Consider the following 17065-nt stretch of genomic DNA (forward strand, 5'->3'; position numbering starts at 1 on the left):
ATATAAACATAAAATATATGCATATTCTTGAATAATACGAGAGAATAACCAACGAGGGCTAACACAGGAATAATATCCTTTCTCATCCTTCTTATTTAGCATACTGTTGGAAGTTTTCAGCTAACATTTTTTCTTACGTGGTTGTATTTTCTACATGATTAAATCCCCATTGTTGATATCAAACACTCACACATCATCCAATGCAGATGGGCTACAGAGGCAACACAGTGAAAATTTTGTCAGTATTGTTTGAAGCATCAACTTATTTTGCATAGATTATTCTAAAATTTGGATAAATTATTCTCCACATACTTTCTTAAACTATTAATCATAAATAAAGGACCAAATCTAAGATTTCAAAATTTCATCCCATTTTTAGGCACTGCTGCAGCTAGATCACACTGTGATCATGCTCACTCTGGAGCCGAGCTGACCTGTGTTAACAAGACCATTTTGTTCATTCTGGCTTTTCTTTTGAGTATCTTAAAAAGTAATTAAGCAGAAATTGTTTTACATTTGTGGCCATGCCTTGTACAAGATATAGACAATATCTTTCTGAACTTAGTTTTTTAAAAATCATACTTTTATGCATGTTCAATATTCTTTGTTATAATAAACTACTGGTTTAACAAATAGCTATGTTTTAGTATTACACATTTGGAAAAAAAGCTTTATTAGGCGAGCTCATTAACAAACTATTATCACTACCTCTCCATGACACTAAAATTCTTCACACATTACTTAGAAAACTGTTTTAACTTCTTAATACTAAGAAATAATTTTAAGTGTAGATATCATTTTATAGATATGTTGCTAGCTGGTCTTATAGTGATTTATACCTAATTTAGTAAAAATTTATTTCATGTTATAAAATGATATATTTAAGTGCTCTTATATGTAACTTTTTAAAATATCGGTTTACATATCCAAAAAGAAAACTTGTAATAAATAGGTGTGCAATATTGTGCTGTGTTATTAAATACTGTACTCACCAAAATTGCTGTGGGAAATACAGGAATTGGATAGTATGCCATAATTTTACTTTATAAAGTACTATATATCTCATTAGTTCTTTGCAAACTGCTCTGTTAGCGCAAAAGCATTTTCATGTGAAATAACTTATCAAGTAATAAATATTTGAGGATCCTCAAAAACTTCAAATAGTAATACATTACATTTGAAAGAGTTGCTTTGATTTCATTTTCTTCTCTAGGCTTATGAGTGTTACAAACTTTTCTCCACTGTGAACATTTTTAAATATATGCAATTTTGTATCAAAAGAATGGAATAGCTTTTATTTTTCAAGTTCGTAAAAATATTACGAACTTGATGTTGCTGAGAAACACAAGCCAGTGCAGAAGGCAGGAAGAATGGATTGCCCTGGGTGCAGGTCTGCATATCTAAATAATTAGGCATGACATTAAAAGGTATTTCAGATTCAGGCTCCTTAGCCTGTAAAGGCCCAGTGAGGAGCTCATACTCTATTTAGCCTATAAGGCTTGAATTAAAAACAGTGTGAGGTGGGGGGAGGTGGAAGAGGGCAAAGGGGGGAAATGGGGGTGAGCAGTGGGCACATGAGGCAGTGTGCAGATGGTGTTTTGTTCAGTTGTACACTTGAAACCTGTATGTTTTGTTAACCAATGTCATCCCAATAAACTCAATTAAATATATACATATATATATATATATATATATATATATACACACACACACACACACACACACACAAATTTGAAAAGTTTAACTTGCAAATATTTTATAAAAAAGTAACTTATGGTCACTCATGTGATAAAAACAAATAAATAAAAACAGTGTGTTTATGTGCATGCATGTGCAAATCAGATGGCAGTGGTTTGAGCAAAAACATTATAGCAGCAGTGCTGAGACTTGATCAGATTGGTGTGCAAGAGAAGGTTAATGATGGCTAAAGAAGTAAGGGCATTATGGATGGAATGTACATGTGTGGTGAGAGGTTTCTGAGCTGGAATAGAGAGTGAAGTATTAGGAAGAGATGACAGAGGGAAGTAACAAAATGGAGACTTCAAAAGTTTTGTGGAAAAAAATTACACGGGTAATTAAAAAAAAGAATTGACATGTTTCACATGTCAATCATAAAATTTTAAAAATTAAATGAATAAATAAATTAATAGATGGCACAAGGAAAGCAGACATTTAAAAAATAAAATTTTATTTTCAACCAAACTTCCCTTTTATTTTACTGTCAAAATGATTCTTTAACTTTTATTTTGAACAATGTTTGATTTGCAGAAGTATACAAAGATGGTACTGAGCGCTCTGTACCCTTCTTCCAGCTTCACTATACTAATATCTTTAGTAAACATGGTATATTTATCACACTTAAGCAGTAAATATTGTTATGATACTATTAAATAAACTTCTGCCTTTATTTAGATTTCAAGTGTATTCCCACTAACATCCTATATCTGTTCCAGGATCCAGGCAAGGACCCCACATTGCATTTAGCCATTGGTCTCTTTAGGCAACTTCAGCACAGCACTGTTTCCATTACCATTATTCCCTTGTCTTTTATGCACTTGTCCTTTTGAAGAGTATTGGTCAGGTAATTTGTAAAATAGTGCTCAGTGTGTATCTGTCTATTGGCTTTTTTTGTGATCAGAATGAAATGATGGATCTTGGTGAAGAACACTCCAGAGCTGCTCAGAGTGTCACAGCAGGCATCACTGTCACACATGGTGTCGCTCCTGAGCCCTGGGTAAGGTGGCATCACTTTCAAGTTACTGCTTTTCCCTTTCTTTAGGTCTCGGTTAGAACTGAGTCCAACCCAAAATCAAGGGAAGAGGAATTAAGCTCTCCTTTCTTGTAGGGGTGGTGTCTGCATATATTCCCTAGAATTCTCATGGAAAAGCGATTTATCTCTTCTCCCTCATTTATTGATTTCTGCAATCATTTATTTATGTGAGCATGGACTCATGAGTATTTATTTTATTTGGGGGGTTATAATTTAACACTGTTCTTATTTATTTTATTCCAGATTTGACTATTGATCTATCACTTTTGATACTTTTAAAAATTGTAATTTAAAATAAAATAAAATTGGAAAATATGCATATAAATGCATGATTTATGACATAGCATCTTTGCAAACACCATTGAGAATTAAAACTTGGATATTGCTGGCTTCTCAAGGACTCCCTCCATGACCCCCGCCACCCGGCCCAGTTTCCACCCCTTCCTTCTCTGAAATAACCACTACCATAACTTTTGTGGTAGTCCCTTTCCTGCATTTCTTTATAGTTTTATCATCAAATCATGCATTTTTAGACACTAAGGTCTTGTTCGTGTTTTGTATAACTTGATATGCCTTTTCAATCTCTCTTTGTAGTTTCCATGAATTTTTCTTTTCATTTAATTTGACATATTAAGAGACACATGGCATTTAACCTATAAAGTTTCTGAAAACCTGCATTGTGCTAATGGCGCACTGGTGGCGCAGTGCTGCGCATGCATCAGGTCTCGGTTATCCAGCGAGTCAGGAACTGGAGTCAGAGGTTTTGTTCAGCTCACATTAATTCGCATTGGCAACACTCTAAGCTGTTAGGATTTTCCATCATCAGACACATAGTGGCTGATCAATTTTTCTTTTTGTAATGTTAGCAGTTTTTAATGTTCATTGCCCAGATCCATTCATTTACTGGAATTTATATTAAGAAATTTGTAGAAGAGAAAGGAGGAATAATTCAGACATTATTAACTACAGACACAGGAAAAATGTTACGGAAGTTCAAAAGAATTGCCTTGTGCTTGTTGCCTCACAACCAGAGCGCTTATTCCTTAGTTCTGTCAATCACATTAAGGTATAAAGAGCAGCATTTATAGGTAAAAGAAATTACAAATGTTATATAAGTCAAAATAAAATCAAATGAGACAAAATGAAAAGAACTACAAATATTTAATTCATAAATGGGGTTATAGTAGTTACATCTAAACATTTGAGGATTTGAAAGTGGCAATAGACTTGTTCTGGAACTAAAACATGTAAATTATTGCAAATAATTCTGTATGTGTTCATTCAGGCTGCTATCACAAAATACCAAAAACTGAGTAGCTTATAAAAAACGGAAATTTATTCCTCACAGTTAGAAGTCTGAGATCAGGGTGCTAGCATGGTCGGGTGAGGGCCTTCTTCTGAGTAACAGACTTTCCCCTGTATCCTCACATGGTGGGAGGGAAGAGGACTTTGTGGGTATTCTCGAAAACATCAGCATATTTTTTTAATGGTACTCAATAAGTACCAGGAAACAAATGTGTGGTAAACCATATAACATTTCCCAAAGATGCCCTCATCATGATACCTGGAAACTATGACATGTTACCATAGGTTGCAAAAGGAACATTACAGATATGATTAAGTTAAACATCTTGAAAAAAGAAAATTATTTTGGATAATCAGAGCAGGCTCAGTAAAATGACAAAAGAAAGAAGGCAGTATGAAAATGGAAGCAGAGTCCTTGTGTCACAACCCGGGCAACCACAGGTGGCCTCCAGAAATGTGGGACACCCAGGAAACGGCTTCTTCTCAGAAGACACAGAGTCCGGTGGCTCATTTCAGACAGCCGCCCTCCGGAACTATAAAATAATAAATTTGTGTTTAAAACCCACTACATGTGTGGCTATTGGTTACAATAACAATAGGGAAGTAATACATAATAAAATAATAAATGACTTTAAATCTACCAACTTGAATATTTCAAAAATAAAACTTTTAGAAAACAGGTATTCCTTTTGTGGGTTATTATGGTCTCCAGAGTACACATGTTACTTGTGCATGTACTTGTGCTTAGCTAATATTTAACTGCAAATCAAGATTTTGAAGTATCAAAGATTATTTCCCTGTCCCACAGGTGGCATTTTCTTTCCTTCATTTAGAGGACCATTTTATTGGAATACTCTCATTTTGTGGTAAGAAATACAATGAGTAGTGCTGAAACCATAGAGTTTGTCATTCTGATATGTTAATTGAAAAATAATTACAACTAAACTGAAACTAAAATCACCAAGGCTTTATTTTAAAAATAACTACACTAACAGATTATTTAAATTCTGGCAACCTTTTCACTAATTACTTTGTCTGAAGATACAAACTGAAAGTGGTATGTGATGTTCTCTAAGCTCTTCAAATTACTGCTGGAGTAATGGTTTCTCATTTGTAGTCCAAGTGTTTCATTTGGGGCACCATTTGTCAAACCTGACATGAGGGTATGAGACCTCACAGCTTTCCACAAGGAGCTGAAAGGCAAGGAGGAACTTCATTCACCAGCAGTCTATTATGGAGTTGAAATCTACAACATTATTTTAATTTGCTCATATTCACACTTGAATTACAATGAAAAAACTGATTAAGATTTTATTTTCTAATTTATTTTTAGCATTTTTTGCCACACATAATTTAACCAGTTCCTTTTTACATGGACAATATTTGTAAAAGGTTTTATAATAATTTGTGGAATCAATTTTAAGTATGTAAACAGTAAACAGTAAGAGGCAAGAATTTACTGGTGATTAGCAATATATCTGCATAAGCCTGGCTATGCTTTAACTTAGCAATCAGTTCCAGACTTTCATCATATATTAAGCAAAAAGAAAAAATGAAGTAATTATCTGGATAATTCACAACTTGTCAAAGTTTCCTTCAACTCATATGTATTGTACTACCTTGTCTTGGTGATTTATAAGTCAAAACATATTCTCAATCCTTAAAATATTTCTCTGGCCTGAAGTATACTGTTATCACAGATCATGTTCACATGGGAAGTGCTATACCAAACATTACAGTGCAGTAATGTGAAAGACTGGACCCACACAACACGCCATGGAATCCCATGTAGATAATAATAAGTGAGGCAAATTTTAGACAAGTAAAAAACAGTGTTTACTTTTGTCAATGTAAGAAACATCCAAACCTGCAGAAAATTTTTATGAGTTAACTGGAGCCAGACTGATGAGAGTTGTGAGGGTGTAAGAAGTCTGCCACATGAAAGAGGACCCTGACCCTGACCTCAGATTCCCACCTGTGAGAAACATGTTTTTGTTGCTTATAAGCTACCCAGTCTGTTGTGTTTTATTATAGCAGCCCACGTGGGCTGAGACAGGAAATTAATACTGAGAACTGGGGCTGCTGATATAACAAATACCTGTTTCAGCGGGTTTGGAAGGTGGGACTCCTGCCCCAGGGGTTTGTAAGGTTTGGGGCCTGATTTGGATCTATTACCTTTTTTTTCTTTCCTATTTCCTTCCCTTGGAAATGGGAGAGTTTATCCCATGTCTTTCCCACCACTGTGTTTTGGAAGCTCCATAGCATGTCTGATTTCACAGATTCCCAACCAGAGAACAATTTGCCTCAGGAAAATTATCTACCCATATTTAATTTAGGTAATATTTACATGACACCTTGGATTATGACTTTTAAGTTGATGGTGGAACAAGGTAAGAATTTGGGGTTTGTTAGAAGGAAAAAAATGTATTCCGCATAACAGAAGGACATGAATTGGGGGGGGAGGAGCAGAGGCAGAATTCTATGGTCTGAAGGTTTATATACCCCCAAACTTCATATGTTAAGATCCTAATGTCCAATGTGATAATGTAGGAGGTAGAGCCTTTGGGAGGTGTGTAGGTTATGAGGATGGAGGGAGTCCTCATCAGTATGATTACTGCCCGTATAAAAGAGACCCCACAGACCTCCCTGACACTGTCTGCCATGTTGCAGTACATCTACTCTGTGACTAAGAATGGAGCCTTCATCCAACCAAATGCCGGCACCCTGATCTCAGACTTCCAGCCTCCACAACTACAAGAAATAAACTTCTATTGTTTATAAGCTACCCAGTCTGGTATTTTGTTAAAGCAGCCTGAATGGACTCTGGCAGTGCATGTGTTTTTGCACATATGCACTTGTGCACACATTACAATTCCCTCAACTATTTAGTTTAGCATTTGATTTATTGCAACGCATTTCCATGTGCCGGTAACCGTAGCCAGTTTGTTCTTTGACATAATTGTCTTGTTTCATTTCTTTGATTCCTTACTTAGACATCTTCTCTCTCAACTTAATGGACTAGTTTGAGGTCATCTGGGACTGTATTTGTAGGAAATGTTAAGGCCTCTAAACTAATCTTTGCTTTATTGCAGTTTCTTTATTCAGTTGAAAAGCCTTACTATGACATTGTGGATCAAACCTTTTTTTATCTTATATTTTTAGTACTTAGCTACTTAGGCTCCATGGCATCTAGCTTTTCTAAGCCTGCAAGGTACATGTTCTCTCAACTCTCACTAATACCTTTTTTCTCTGAAAACCAGACCACTTTTAGCTTACTGTATCCCTTTCAGGAAGTGTATTGTTGAAAGTAGAAAGTAAGAGCCCCATGCAATACCCCTTGACTAACTCCAACCACTCTGCCTAGAGCTCTAGGGTCAGTAGGCTAGGTTTGACCCACTGAATGTTTGCACTGCCTAAAGTGGCTCTCTCTCTTTAAAATTTGTATTTATAAATTTGTATTAGTCAAAGTAATACTAAAAGACAACTCCAGCCATAGGTGGTGTGGCTCAGAGTATTGGGTGTGGGCCTGCAAGCCAAAGAGTTGCTGGTTCTATTCCCAGTCAGGGCATATGCCTGGGTTGTGGGCCAGGTCCCCAGTGGGGTGCTGTGTGAGAGGCAATCACACATTGATGTTTCTCTCCTTTTTTCTCCCTTACCCTCTCTCTAAAAATAAATAAATACAATTCTTAAAAAGAAAAGACAACTCCAAAATCTCAGTGAATTAACACAACAGAAGTGTATTTCCTGATCATGTAAAGTCTAACAGTAAAAGGGGATGTGAGCAGTGCTCCACTCAACCTTCACTCCTTTCTGATTGTGAAGTGGCCCCATCTATGTTTTTGGAGTTTTCTATGGTCAGCAAAATATGGGTGGGAGAAAAGAGAAGGGAGGATCATAAAGGAAATTGTCATGGTCCAACCTGAAAATACATTACCTATTCTCACATTCCAATGGTCAAGGACCATCTAAATGAAAAGTAACTGGGTGATTTGGTATAGATGTATCCACAAAAGAAAATGGAAACTGGATTTTTGAACAACTAGCCATTTTTTGCCACCACAGTGTGTGTAAGGCATGCATTTCTGTTTTATCTTCTTCTCCTTTTCCTTCTCCTTCTCTTTCTAGTACTAATCTAAAGATATGTTCATTCATTTTAGGGGGAGAGAGAGAGGGAGAGACTGAGAGAGAGAGAGAAGCAGAGAAACATCGATGTGAAAGAGAAACATCAATCAGTTGTCTCCCATATGCATCCCAACTGGGGACTGAACCCACCATTTAGGTGTGTGCCCTGACCAGAATTGAACCTGCAACCTGTTGGCATATGGGACAACAGCCAAAGTGACATGCATGTACTGCTTAATTATTTGAATTCAGTCCGAACAAGATGACACAATGTAGTAAGTCATGACTATATGGTATTCAGTCTAATAACAATTTTTCTAAGTCTGTAGAATCAAAATATAGTCATTATCGAGGTAAAGAAAAACTATTGTGATAAAAATTTCAATTCTAAATTCTAAACAGCTAATAGAGTAGAAAAAATCATCAGATTCTTACCTTGTTTCAAATTTCACTCTGAAATAAATTAATATTTATTTAGCAACAATACATACTAATTTATAATAGCAATAGCATACTAATTATAATAGCATACTAATTTCAAATAGCAAATACAAAAGTACTTCTGTACTGTTGGCTTGATTCAGGTCCTTCTTTAAGAAACATCTAGTACTGTTGGCTAATTTTGTCAAGCAAGGAAGCCTCAGCATCAATGACACTAACATTTCCCAATGTCAAATAGAAAGTGTACTGTCCAATAAGTCAATTTATTCTGCAATGTCACAATGTGGTTATCCAGTTCCAATTCACCCTGAAAGCTCTTTAACATCATTTGTATTAGAAATCAGACAGTCTATAGGGTCTTAGAGACTTTCTTTTATGGCTGACACGTACATTGGTAAAATTAAATCTTAACATTTCTTACGGCCCAATGCATAAGTTTTGCAATGTGGAATTCAGAAAACTGATTTTATATTCTCATTCATGTACAAGTATTTGAAAAATAATCCTGTTTTTGAATAAAAATTGATTCATCTTTCCTGGTATTGATGTTTACTTTTGGACACAATTTGGGTGATATTCAGTATGAAGGAAAATAGGTAAGATTTCATATTTTCACAAAAAAAAATGTCAAACTTCCAATATGTCAGACACAAAAATTTAGATTTTTAATATTCAGTAGTAAAAATTATTTCCTGCTTTTACTTATTAAGAAGGAAGTGGTACTAATCTATTTTTCTCACTATACAATTGTGAAAGTAGAGAAACACACACAAAAGTTTTTAAATATTGGACAACAAGCAATACACAACTGTGATCCATGAAAGGAAGGAAATGTATCAGAGCAACTCTACAAATGCCAACTTTCTTCTGAAAAGAAATGTCTTATTCTGACAGGAAGGCAGAATATAAAGAGCCTGGAAGTCTTGATGCACTGGGGAGACAGCAGGGTTTAGGGAGGCTAAGGCAGCTGGAATTTGCAGGGCAGAGTATCAGAGACAAGGACCTATACTAAGAAAAATCTTAGAAATTTACATGCAATCCCTTTTGAGTCTTCCGTGACATACTAATATGTACATAAATAGGGTAAAACTTCACTTTAGTGAAGGCCAGGAAAATAACAACTGCCAGGGAGCTATAAACTAAACTGTCGTCTGGGCTACACAGACCTAGGAGCTGTTTTGATTTTCACCAAAGGAGAGGTGGCAGAGCCCAGTGGGGCTGGAGCCGTGGACACAGTCAGGGCCCAGGAGGCTGGTGAGGTGTTTGCGGTCTGTAGGACCAGAGCTGAGTGTGTGTAGCTAGGAGATTGCCATCACAGAAGGAAAATAAGCAGACAAAGATATGCACAGATAATAGGAGCATACTTTTTCACCACCGAAGGGGTTATAAATATAGAAAGAGTAAGACTATAATGAGCCCTGTAGTATTGGGTTGGAATAGAAATTATTGACCCAAACTGAAAGCTTTTAACTTTGCATAAATATAAAAATAGATACAGATAAGTATATATACACATATATATTAAGCATAATACATTTCTTAGCTCTGTCCATTGAGAGGGCTAAAACATAATGAGTACCCCTAGTGCCCAGGTCTTGGCTTCTAAATCCCATTCTCCACCCAGGGATCAGGGCTCTTTGGAGACCTGACTGAGGCTGGCAAAGTACAAGATAAGACTGGAACATCTTTTTGTTCCAGAAAGCAAGGAAGTCTCAAAAACTTAAGGGGACCTGTCAAAAGTCACACAGGAACCAGCATAAAGTGGCTCCCACTAGCCAAATATGGGACAATTTGGGCATTAAAATAAATATTGATGTAATGGATTATGACCAACAGAGTGAAATGGAAATCCATGGATCTTGCTGATATAAATAAATAAACAAACAAATAAACAAACAAAGCACTACTTTTCAGTAGAAAACCAACTAATAAATGTTGAAGCCATAATAAAACTAGAAAAATCAATATTTGGCAGCTATTATAATAATGTTTTATTCAGGCAAGAATCACCCAAGGATGATAAGCTGAGAGTTTGTAGAGGAGTAAAATTAACATGCTTCCAAGGTAACACCCTCAAAGACATTTCTTAATAACAAAGGAAAAACAACTTTACAGGGGAGAGATCCAGCAACCACCACCTTAACCAAATGACCAGAGTCAACATGACCACTGCTAGGACACATTGATATCATGTCCCTCCTACCATGATATACTGAGAAGAACGCAATGTCACTTTAGTGATATTTCTGGCAAAAAGGCATAACTTGAATCAAATCATTAACTCAGATTAAGGGGCTGTGTACAAAATAACCACCCAGCACACTTTAAAAATGTCAGTTACAGAAGCCAGCAAAAAACTGAGTTCCTGAATTATAAGACTATAAAGAGGTATATACCTATAAAAGTGTGATAAATAAATGAAATCCCCTATCCTGGACTGAATAATTGACTGACCACAAAGGAAATTTTTTCTGCTATAAAGATAATTATTGGGACAATTGGTGAAATTTAAATGAAGTTCTAAGATTAGCTAGTAATATTATATCAATATAAATTTTTACATATTTTATTGATTATGCTATTACTGTTGTCCCATTTTCCCCCTTTATTTCCCTCTGTCCTGCACTCCCTTTCCACCCACATTCCTCCCCCCTTAGTTCATGTCCATGGGTTGTACACATAAGTTCTTTGACTTCTCCATTTTGTATACTATTCTTAACCTCCCCTTGTCTATTTTGTGCCTACCATTTATGCTTATTCCCTGTACCTTTTCCCTCATTCTCTCTTCTCCCCCTCCTCCTCCCTACTGATAACCCTCCATGTGATCTCCATTTCTGTGATTCTGTTCCTGTTCTAGCTGTTTGCTTAGTTTGTTTTTATTTGTTTTTAGGTTCAGTTGTTGATAGTTGTGAGTTTGTTGTCATTTTACTGTTCATGTTTTTTATCATCTTCTTTTTCTTATATAAGTCCCTTTAACATTTCATATAATAAGGGCTTGGTGATGATGAACTCTTTTAACTTGACCTTATCTTAGAAGCACTTTATCTGCCCTTCCATTCTAAATGATAACATTGCTGGACAGAGTAATCTTGGGTGTAGGTCCTTGCATTTTATGACTTTAAATACATCTTCCCAGCCCCTTCTTGCCTGTAAGGTTTCTTTTGAGTAAACAGCCAATTGTCTTATGGGAACTCCTTTGTAGAGAACTGTCTCCTTTTCTCTTGCTGCTTTCAAGATTCTCTTCTTATCTTCAATCTTGACTAATGTAATTAAGATGTGCCTTGGTGTGTGCTTACTTGGGTCCAAACTCTTTGGGACTCTCTGAGCTTCCTGGACTTCCTGGAAGTCTATTTCCTTTGCCAGATAAGGAAAGCTCTCCTTCATTATTTGTTCAAATAAGTTTTCAATTTCTTGCTTTTCCTCTTCTCCTTTTGGCATCTCTATGATTTGGATGTTGGAACATTTAAAGTTATCCTAGAGGTTCCTAAGCCTCTCCTCATCTTTTTGAATTCTTGTTTCTTCAGTCTGTTGTGATTGAATGTTTATTTCTTCCTTCTGCTCCAAATCGTTGATTTGAGTCCAGGTTTCCTTCCCATGACTGTTGGTTCCCTGTGCATTTTCCTTTATTTCACTTTTCATAGCCTTCACTTTTTCCTCTATTTTGTGACCATATTCAACTATTTCTGTGGGCATCCTGATTACCAGTGTTTAGGACTCTGCATCTGGTAGATTGGCTATCTCTTGATTGCTTGGTCGTATTTTTTCTGGAGCTTTGATCTGTTCTTTCATTTGGGCCATTTTTTTTTTGTCTCAGCACACTTGTTGTGTAGTAACAGGCGAGGCCTTAGGTGTTTGGGCAGGGCAACCTACTTCTCTGCATTGTGACACTGTATGTTGGGAGGGGTCCAAGAGGGAACAATGCCACTTGATCAGCTCTCAGGAAGCTTTCAGTCACTTCCCTTGCTATCCACAAGTAAATTTGGTCCTTCTGGTACTGATTCCTGGGTGGGTGGGCTTGTGTATGTTCTAGGACCCTGTGGGTCTCTCCAATGAACTTTCCTATAAGGCTGGGAGTTTCTCCTACTGCCTCAACACAGGTTTTTTTCAGTCATCGAGATTTTGAGGCTTTATTTCCTGCACTGGAACCCTAGGCTGTGAGGTCTGTCTTGATCCCCAGTTGTTCCTCCTGGTTTATCCCCAAATGAGGGACCACCCACTCTGCCAGCCACCACCTTGCTGCAAGTCCTCTCCAACCTGGCTGTCCATCTCTGCCCCTCCTACCAGTCCTGATGAATGTTTCTTCTTTAATTCCTTGGTTGTCAGACTTCCATACATTTAATTTTCTGGCAGTCCTGGTTATGTTTTGTGTTTCAATTTCTTATTGTCCTTCTTTTAGTTGTGTGAGGAGGCAAAGTATATCTAACTACACCTCCATTTGGCTGGAAGTCTCAATATGAATTTCTTGATTCAATGGTTGGTCTGTGATTAGGTAAGAGATTGTTTTTTTCATCTTTTAGGAACTACAAAGCTTTAAGAAATACTTAGGAGTTTTCAACTTTCATTTGATTCAGGAAAAAGGCAAAAGAAAGGGGAAGAGAAGTTTGGAACTACTTTAAAATAAAAAGTTTAAAATGACAAAAGAAATCACCACCATGTTTTACTTTCATTCTTTGCAGCAGAGACTATACATCTGCTTTTGCTAGTCTGACCCATGTCCAGGCACATAAGAGAAAACCAAGGAATATTTGTTTGAATACTTGGTGATTTGATTTTTCTTATCTTCTTTCTCAGTGGTAAGCTACTAGAGGGCTTGAACCAAGTCTTCTTTCTTTGGGAGGTGGGGGAAGGAGAGACATACTGAACACTTGGGGCAATCATTAAAAATCCAAGATGGTGCTTCAGGAGAAAGCATGAATTAGCACTAAAGGCAATTTTGACCCATCCAACCAAACTAATCCTCAAGCAACTACTGCAAAACAAACTTCAACACTCTGAAAAAAGCAAATGATGCAACCCATAGGCAGCCAATACAAATTCACATAGACACACATTATATGTATAACAGCTGGGAAACATTGTTACCGGCCATCTGAATTTAGGGATTATTTTTCTTGATTCATTCACCAGAAATGCTTCATATGTCGGTTTTTTGTTTCATTTTTAATTGGTTATTGACTCATAAAATTTAATGTTTTATGTGTTATAATAAATTATATTAAATCAGTTTTAATGTTTAAGGTATATACTATAATCAATTATAAAATAAAATGTTGTCCAAATAAATATGTCAGAAAAATATTATGTGAAAAAATGTTTTCACAAAATCCTTTTTCTTGTCAATGAGTAGAGGGACAGTAGGTGTGGGGGTAGGAAGGAGTTTCTTCTTGCAAAATCAAAAATTTAAGTCTGATTAGAAAATAAGTATTAACATTAATTTCCTCTGAGAAAAAGTTGCAAGTTTTATAAGTCATGAAAAAATTCTTGTAACAAAACAATATATTATCCCTATGATTTTTAAATTGATGTAAGTTCTGAATATTTTAAAGTTAACTTCTGTTGATTAGTAAGTATAAATTTTAATGGAGATTATGTTCTGCTATTAAAATGAGTCCTATGGGTGGCAGAACATATTTAATTCAGATTACCTATTGTGTCTTGCTACTAATTAATCATCTGAGTAAATGGGTATAAATTAGTTAATAATCTATACAAATCCTATTATCAAAAATAAAGAACTAGGTATCAGTGAACTTATTCAAAGGATTAGTTTCTTAATGTGAGCCTTTCCAGCACTGTTAAAAAGGTCTTTTAGAAAGTGAACTATAATTTGCATACACAGTCTTATATCAGTGTAATTATTTATAAATGTCATTTTGACATTTGGATCATGTCCATGCATTAATGTTACAAAGTTGCTTCACTTTTAAAAATACAACTTTAGGAATGATTGCAACCAAATAATTATTGCTCCTGATAAATGTATGAATGACAATGAATAAATATGCATTAATCCTAGCATATTAATCCTACATTTAGGTTCAATCCTTAGCTCATGATTAATTAAAAATCTGATACTGGAAAGGAACAGAATTATTTGAAAATTTATAACAAGAATTCAATTCCAAATAAAGTTTTCATTTATCAGAAGACCACAGAGTACTGGGATATTGATGTAATTTGCACATAGGAGACACAGTTCATATACATATACACTCTCTTAGATACTCGGAAGAGTGCCAGAGTCAAATCTTGCTCTAAAATTGAAATTCAAATTAATTCAAGTATCACTTATCACTCTCCAGATGAAGTAAGGTAATTTTATGCAGCATGAAATAGTAATTGTTTGAATTGGTATATAATTTTCTTGAAAGGGACCATTTTCATGAGCTTTATTAACACCATTTTATTAGTAACATTTTAAAGTATTATAGATCAAAATCTATTTCAAAAAGTAACACTCTACCAAAAATCATTAGCTTAAAATGTTTTTAAGCCTTGATGTTGCAGAATTTAATTTCCACAATTTATTACTGATAACAAGACTATATTTTTTTGTTGTTTAAACCTTTTTCAGTTCTAGAGGAATGTTAAAAGAAAATCATCCCCCAAAAAGTCTTGGTAAAGACCAGTCTTTTTTGTGTGAGTTGTTCTTATTATTAATTGACATAAATATAATAATAGATAGTAATTCTTGATTACTTATTGAGCAAAGTATAAACTTTAATCCTATAACAACTCCCTTTTAAAATACCTTATTAATTCATATTTACCACAGAGATCTGGTATCCAAAGAAGGTAGAAAATATAAATTAAAATAGTGAGAATGAAGTCAGAAAGATAATATAAACCAAAGCTTTAAAAGGCCAAATCTGAGGTAGAGAGTAAAGTTGTAGAGGACAAGAGAGACAGGTGAGGCATATAAAGTTTGATGTAGCAGAGAATCTCAAATATAAAGAGAGTGACTCATTAATTATGGAACTCATTAATTTTGGAGCTAGATGACATTATACAGTTTATCTACACTCATATTTTAACAAATGAGAAAAACGAGAAAAAACTTAGCTACAGGAACTTATAAAATATAATTTAGCTACTTAAAATCAGAATTGAAGTCAAATGTCTGGGGAGAGTTCTAGACCTGACACCCTCAGAAATCTTCTTAATTTTAATTCTCTATTTACTTGAAAATGTACCCACTTGAAAACGTTTTTTAGTTTAAGCCATAATTTTTTAAAGAGTGCAGAGCATTAGAGAGAGAATGCTAGACTAATAAGGATTTTTTTGGATCCTAATCAGCCATTAACTAGTTAACTGACCTTAACAAAACATAGTAAGAGTCCATCATTTTTTATTTGAAAAGTAAATCTGATGGATTTAAAAGCCCATAAATTACACAAAAGACAACTTCAATGCACATATATAATAAAACTGTTACAAACTGAAGCCTCTGTTACATGTAAAAAGCTGTTGTGCACTTTCTTTAGAATAAAACTTGCCAGAAAGCAGCTTATTTTTCTAACTCATGTCTTCCCGAGTGTTAGTATCAGTAAATAATATCTCTGAAAAAATAGATTTTAGTTATATTATGATAAAATAATCCATAATAGGAAACTTAATACTTGTGTCATAAGTTATGACTTGTGTCATAACCCTTACATATAAGAAAATGTGCACATATAATTTTTAAAGGAAATAGGTTGCTTTATGAAAATAAGCAAACTGTTTTCTTAAGATTAAACAATAGCAAAAAAGATCATCCATCTGATAAATAGTAAAATGTCATGGGCAATACAAAAATAAAACAAATTTTTATCCTTTTGTAATTGCTCAAGGTAGAATCAAAGAGATAATCTCAATGTCATTATTTTGAACACACCAAATTGGCACATGTGTTTTCCTAATATTTAGAGTTCATGTTCTTTTTTAAAGATTCTACTTATTTATTATTAGAGCAAGAGGAAGGGGCGAGAAGGAGGGAGAAAAACATCAATGTGTATTTGCCTTTCATGTGGCTCCTGGTGGGGACCTGGCCTGCAAACCAGGCATGTGCCCTGATTGGGAATTGAATCTGAGACCCTTTGGTTCACAGGCCTGCACTCAATCCCTTGAGTCACCAACCAGAGCATGACTTTCCTGTTTCTTAAAGAATTAACATGCAACTATTATATGAGCCCTATCAAAGCAATCAAAGACTACAGCTGCTTAAACTAAGAAGGAGAAAAACTTAAAACACAGAAATTATTTCCTTTCCTTGTAGAGTTTGGCTTAGTCATGGGATACAGATTTTCTGGGCAAGAATATACCTACAAAACAGGTAAAAACCATCTGTCGGAATGGTAGAAATGATTTTTTAAAGTGCTAACGATAAAACCTAACCTATGATGTCTTTTACAAACAGAAAAAAAAGCCCTTTTCCACAGTTTTAGC

Source organism: Phyllostomus discolor, chromosome 1 (assembly GCF_004126475.2).
Source record: "Phyllostomus discolor isolate MPI-MPIP mPhyDis1 chromosome 1, mPhyDis1.pri.v3, whole genome shotgun sequence".
NCBI lineage: Eukaryota > Metazoa > Chordata > Mammalia > Chiroptera > Phyllostomidae > Phyllostomus > Phyllostomus discolor.